Consider the following 5,840-nt stretch of genomic DNA (forward strand, 5'->3'; position numbering starts at 1 on the left):
ATATCACAATTGCTCAGTGTGGGACTTAAAACAGGATTGTGTTGTCTGGTCATATAATCTCATACCTATGACACATTTCTCTTGTCACCTTCTTGTTCTACTTCAGTTTCAGTTTTTCTCATGGATAATTGTTGTGCTGAAAATAATAAACTTACTGCATGCCAGACCCTGTTCCAGTTGTAGTCCTAAATCACTTTATGCGGTGGTAGCATCACTCCATTTTGTAGATAGAAAACTGAGACAAAAGTGATAAAATGATTTACCCAAGGCACATCAGTGGAAGTAGCAGAAATGGATCTGGATAGAATCTGTTGTGCTTATTTTTTTAAGAAGTTCATCCTTAAGCAAGGTTCTTCAAAGTAAATTTTTTAAATTAACTAACTTTATTTTTAAAGCAGTTTTAGATTTATAAAAAATTGAGCAGAAAGTACAGAGAGTTCTTCCATACCCGCCTTCTTCCCTTCACCTGTCAACCCACCCCAACAGACTTCTTTATTATTAATATCTTACATTAGAGTTGTACATTTGTTACAATTTATAAACCAGTACTGATATACTAGTATTAACTGTAGTCCATGGTGTTCTTTTGATAAATGTATAATAACATGTATCCACTATTACAGTACCATAAACATAGTTCCATCACCCTAAAAAGCCCCTGTGCTCTACGTAGTCACTGTTACCTCCATCTTTCCAAAACACTGGCAACCATTGCTATTTTTACTGTTTTCCCTATTCCAAATGTCATATAATTGGGATCACGCAGTATGCAGGCTTTTCAGATTTACTTCTTCCACTTAGCAATATACATTTAAGTTTCTTCCTTGTCTTTTGATGACTTGATATTATATTTCTTTTCAACACTAAATAATATGCCATGGCATGGATATATCACAGTTTGTTTGTTCATTCATCTATTGTTGGGAGCATCTTGGTTTTTGCCAAATTCAGGCAATTATAAATAAAAAGGCTAGAAACACTTGTGTGAAGGGTTTTGAGAAAATCAATTTCCATCCCATTGGAATACTCAGGAGCATGATTCTTGGATTGTGTGGTGAGAGTATATTTAGCTTTGTAAGAAACTACCAGTATGTCTCCGAAAGAGCTGTACCATTTTGTATTCCCACCAGCAATGAATGAGAGCTCTTGTTGTTGCACATCCCCACCAACATTTGCCATTCTCAGTGCTTCACATTTCAGCCATTTAATGGATAGTCATATAACATTCCTTTAATTTACAACTCCCTAATGACATATGATGTTGAGAATCTTTTCATATACTTATTTCTCATCTGTGTATCTTTTTTGGTAAATTGTTCATATATTTTCTCCATTGTATTAGTGCATTCTCACGCTGCAAATAAAGACATACCCAAGACTGGCAATTTACAAAGGAAAGAGATTTAATTGACTCACAGTTCAGCATGACTGGAGAGGCCTCAGGAAACTTACAATCATGGCAGAAGGGGCAGCAAACACATCCTTCTTCACATGGTGGCAGCAAGGAGAAGTGCAGAGTGAAGTGAAGGGAAAGCCCCTTGTAAAATCATCAGATCTCATGAGAACTCACTCACTATCACGAGAACAGCATGGAAGTAACCACCCCCATGATTCAATTACCTCCCACCAGGTTCCTCCCATGACAAGTGGGGATTTTGATAAATACATTTCAAGATGAGATTTGAGTGGAGACAGAGTCAAATCATACCATCCATTACAAATTTTTGTGTTTGTTTTCTTGTTGAGTTTTGAGTGTTCTTTGTAAATTTTTCATAACGGTCATTTATCAGTTATGTGTTTTGCAAGAATTTTCTTTCAGTCTGTGGTTTGTCTTATTATTCTCCTGACACCGTCTTTCGCAGAGAGTAGATTTTTAATTTTGATTAAGTCCAAATTATCATTTTATTTTTCTTTCATGGATTGTGCTTTTGAATGTATTGAAAGAGTCATCATCATACCCAAGGTTTTTTAGATTTTCTTCTGTTCTGCCTTCCAAATAGAATATAGAATCTTTATAATTTTGCATTTTAAATTCAGGCCTGTAATCCATTTTGAGTTAATTTTTCTGAAAAGTTTAAAGTTTCTGATCAGATTTATTACTTGCATGTGCATGTTCAGTTATTCCAGCACCATTTATTGAAAATATTATCTTTTTTCCATTGAATTTCCTTTGCTCTTTTAAAACTGAATTTTCTATCACATACACACACTGTAATTCACACTAAACCACATCCAAAATACTCTTTAAATTGTTGAACATCCATCCAGATATTTTTGTGTGATGCAGTAACAAAAATGAAATATCAGATGGATTTGTAAAATGTGAGACTACTATTAATTCTCTAATATACACCCATGCATCACTCCATCACTTATCCTTAGGGCTACTTTCTGAGAAATGTGTCCATAGGCAAATTTATTCTTGTGTGAACATCATAGAGTGTACTAACAGAAACCTAGATGTTACAGCCTAATAAATACCTAGATGCTATGGTATAACCTATTACCCCTAGGCTACAAACCTGTATAGCATGTGGGCAATTGTAACACAGTGGTATTTGTGTATCTAATCATATCTAAACATAGAAAAGCTACAATAGAAAGATGGCATTATAATCTTATGGGACCCCTGTCATATATTTAGTCCATTGCTGGTGAAAATGTCCTTATGCAATGCATAATTGTATAGTATTGTGTCAATTAATAACCACATGAAATGAATGAAGGTGCATCTCTATCCCAATATTAACTTAAAATGAATTCTGGAAGTATCAAATTTGCATGAATTTTTGACAATAAAAAATTCCAATAAATATACTTTAATTATATAACATATATTATGTTTATAACATATATAATATTTATATGCAAATGATATATATTATTATAATTTTACTCCATATTTATGACATATTTATTCAGTGGTTACTTAGCTTCTATGGTGTGTAAGGTGCTCTGCTAAAAATGCAGGTTGAAGGAGATAAAATTTAAAGGAAGAAAATGTTGTTTCCCTACGAAGTTTTATATACTGGTAAGGAAGACAGACATTGATAAAAAATCACACATATATATCTAAGGTATATAAATTTTTAAAATAATAAATAAGGAATGTAAAAATGCAATTTTCTTAATTTTTCTATGATTGTATGTATTTGTCTATAAATTCTCCATTGGTTCTAATGCACAAAAATGAGCAACTCATATCTGGATAAATCTGGTTAATGAAATGTCATATATAGTCCTAAATAAATTTCAAACTTTTAGGTCCTACTTTCTCCCCTTTGAATAGATGCTTAGACAGTGTCATGGGAAGGCTGCATTCTCATTCCTCGGCATCAGTCATTGCAAATGGTCCTTGATTTGTCTCACCAGTCCTGACAGCCAATGAGATGTAACCATGTATACATTTGGTCTCCAGCTTGACGTACTCTTATGTTTTGTGGAGATTCTTGAAGGTCCATCTACCTGACCTGATTTATGAGCACCAAGGAACACTGGGACAAATGAAAGAGGGAAAGCATAAAAGAAAATTCATATAATAATAACCTACTTACTGGTCCCTGTTATATAGCTATAGAAGGTAACAGCCTGGGATGTAAAAAAGAGAAGGCATAGAGGCATGTAACACAGGAAGTAATTCTTCACTGTGGGACCAAGGGATTAAGAGAGACGAAGAAAGGCTTCCCTGGAAAATTTTTGATTGAAGTGTAATCTGAAGAATAAGTAAGTTTCATCTAGTCCAAAAAGGAGGAGATGGGAAGGAAATATATACAATTCTATGTGGGGAGAAGCATCACACATGCAAAGGAATAAAGAAAAGTACATAGGTTTAGAATTGAGATTTTGTAACGAGTGTAGAGTGGTATTTGAGCAAGCTGAAATTGAAAATGACTTTATATTTCATTTAGAGACCTTAAAAAAAGACAGACACTTTTAATCAAATAAGTATTTTGGCCTCCTTGACTTTTCATCAAGAACTATTGTATTATATATGAATAATCAGATTTGAGTTTTAACTCTATGATGTTGACAAATAAATTTTGATAGTATTCTCTTGTGGAAGGTTGATACAGGTCTTTCTTAAAGCCTGATATTTAGCCTTCAAGTTATTTATGATTTTCTGAAATTGTTATTCAAAGGCATCAGTTTATGAGGTCCTTGATTGTATACCTGTGATATGGTTTGGCTGTGTCCCCATTCAAATCTCATCTTTCATTGTAGCTCCCATAATTCCTACCTACATGTTGTGAGAGGGACATGGTGGGAGATAATTGAATCACAGGACGGGTTTACCCCATACTGTTCTAATGGTAGTGAATAAGTGTCACAAAATCTGATGGTTTTATAAGGGGTTTTGTTTTCGATTGGCTCTCATTTTCTCTTTTTGCCTTCCACCCTGTAAGACATGCCTTTTGCCTTCCACCACGACTGTGAAGTCTCCATAGGCATGTGGAACTGTGAGTCCATTAAACCTCTTTTTCTTTATAAATTACCCAGTCTCAGGCATGTCTTTATCAGTAGCATGAAAATGGAATAATACAGTAAACTGATACTGGGTAGTAGGGTACTGCTGTGAAGATAACCAAAAATAGGGAAACAACTTTGGAATTGGGTAACAGGCAGAGGTTGGAACCATTTGGAAGGCTCAGAAGTGGATAGAAAAATGTGGGAAAGTTTGGAACTTCCTAGTGACTTGTTGAATAGCTTTGACCAAAATGCTGATAATGATGGGGACAATGAAATCCAGGCTGAGATGGTCTCAGATGGAGATGAGGAACTTGTTGGGAACTGGAGTAAAGGTCCCTCTTGCTATGCAAAGAGACTGGCAGTACTTTGCCCCTGCCCTAGAAATCTGTGGAAATTTGAACTTGAGAGAGATGACTTAGGGTATATGGTGGAAAAATTTATAAGCAGCAATGCATTCAAAAGGTGACAAAGCATAAAAGTTTGGAAAATTTGCAGCCTAATGATGCTGAAGAAAAGAAAACCCATTTTCTGGGAAAAAAAATCAAGCCCTCTGCAGAAATTTGTATAAGCAAAGAGGAGCCAAATGTTAATCACCATGACAACGGTGAAAGTTTCTCCAGGGCACTTCAGAGACCTTTGCCGGGGTTGGGGGGCCAGTGATATAGTTTGGATGTGTCTCCATTCAAATCTCATGTTTAATTGTAGCTTCCATAAATCCCACATGTTTTGGGAGGGACCCAGTAAGAGATAATGAATCATGGGGGTGGTTTCCCACATACTGTTCTCGTGGTAGTAAATAAGTCTCATGAGATCTGATGGTTTTATAAGGGGTTTCCCTTTCTGCTTGGCTCTCATTTTATTTCTTGCTCGCTGCCATGTAAGATGTGACTTTTGCCTTCTGGCGTGAGCTTGAAGCCTCCCCGGCCAGGTGGAACTGTGCTCCCATTAAAATTCTTTTTCTTCATAATTTACCCAGTCTCAGGTATGTCTTTATTAGCAGCTTGAAAATGAACTAATACACCCTGTAACCAAGAAAAAGTAACACTTGCTGGAGCATTCAGTCCTTTTGTACATAATGATGTTAAGTTGGCCCCAAAAGACTCATAATTATGACACAAGCAACTCATCAACATCAGAATGTTTTGGGTGTCTGGTAAAAACAAACAAAAAAACAAAAAATCATCCCATTGACTATGATTATTTAAACTCTAACAATATTTATTTATTTATTTATTTATTTATTTATTTATTTATTTTATTAGAGACAGGGTCATGTTCTGCCACCCAGGCTGGAGTGCAGTGGTGTGATCATGGGTCATTGTAGCCTCAAACTCCTGGGCTCAAGCCATCATGCCACCTCAGCCTCCTGAGTC

Source organism: Gorilla gorilla, chromosome 14 (genome assembly GCF_029281585.2).
Source record: "Gorilla gorilla gorilla isolate KB3781 chromosome 14, NHGRI_mGorGor1-v2.1_pri, whole genome shotgun sequence".
NCBI lineage: Eukaryota > Metazoa > Chordata > Mammalia > Primates > Hominidae > Gorilla > Gorilla gorilla.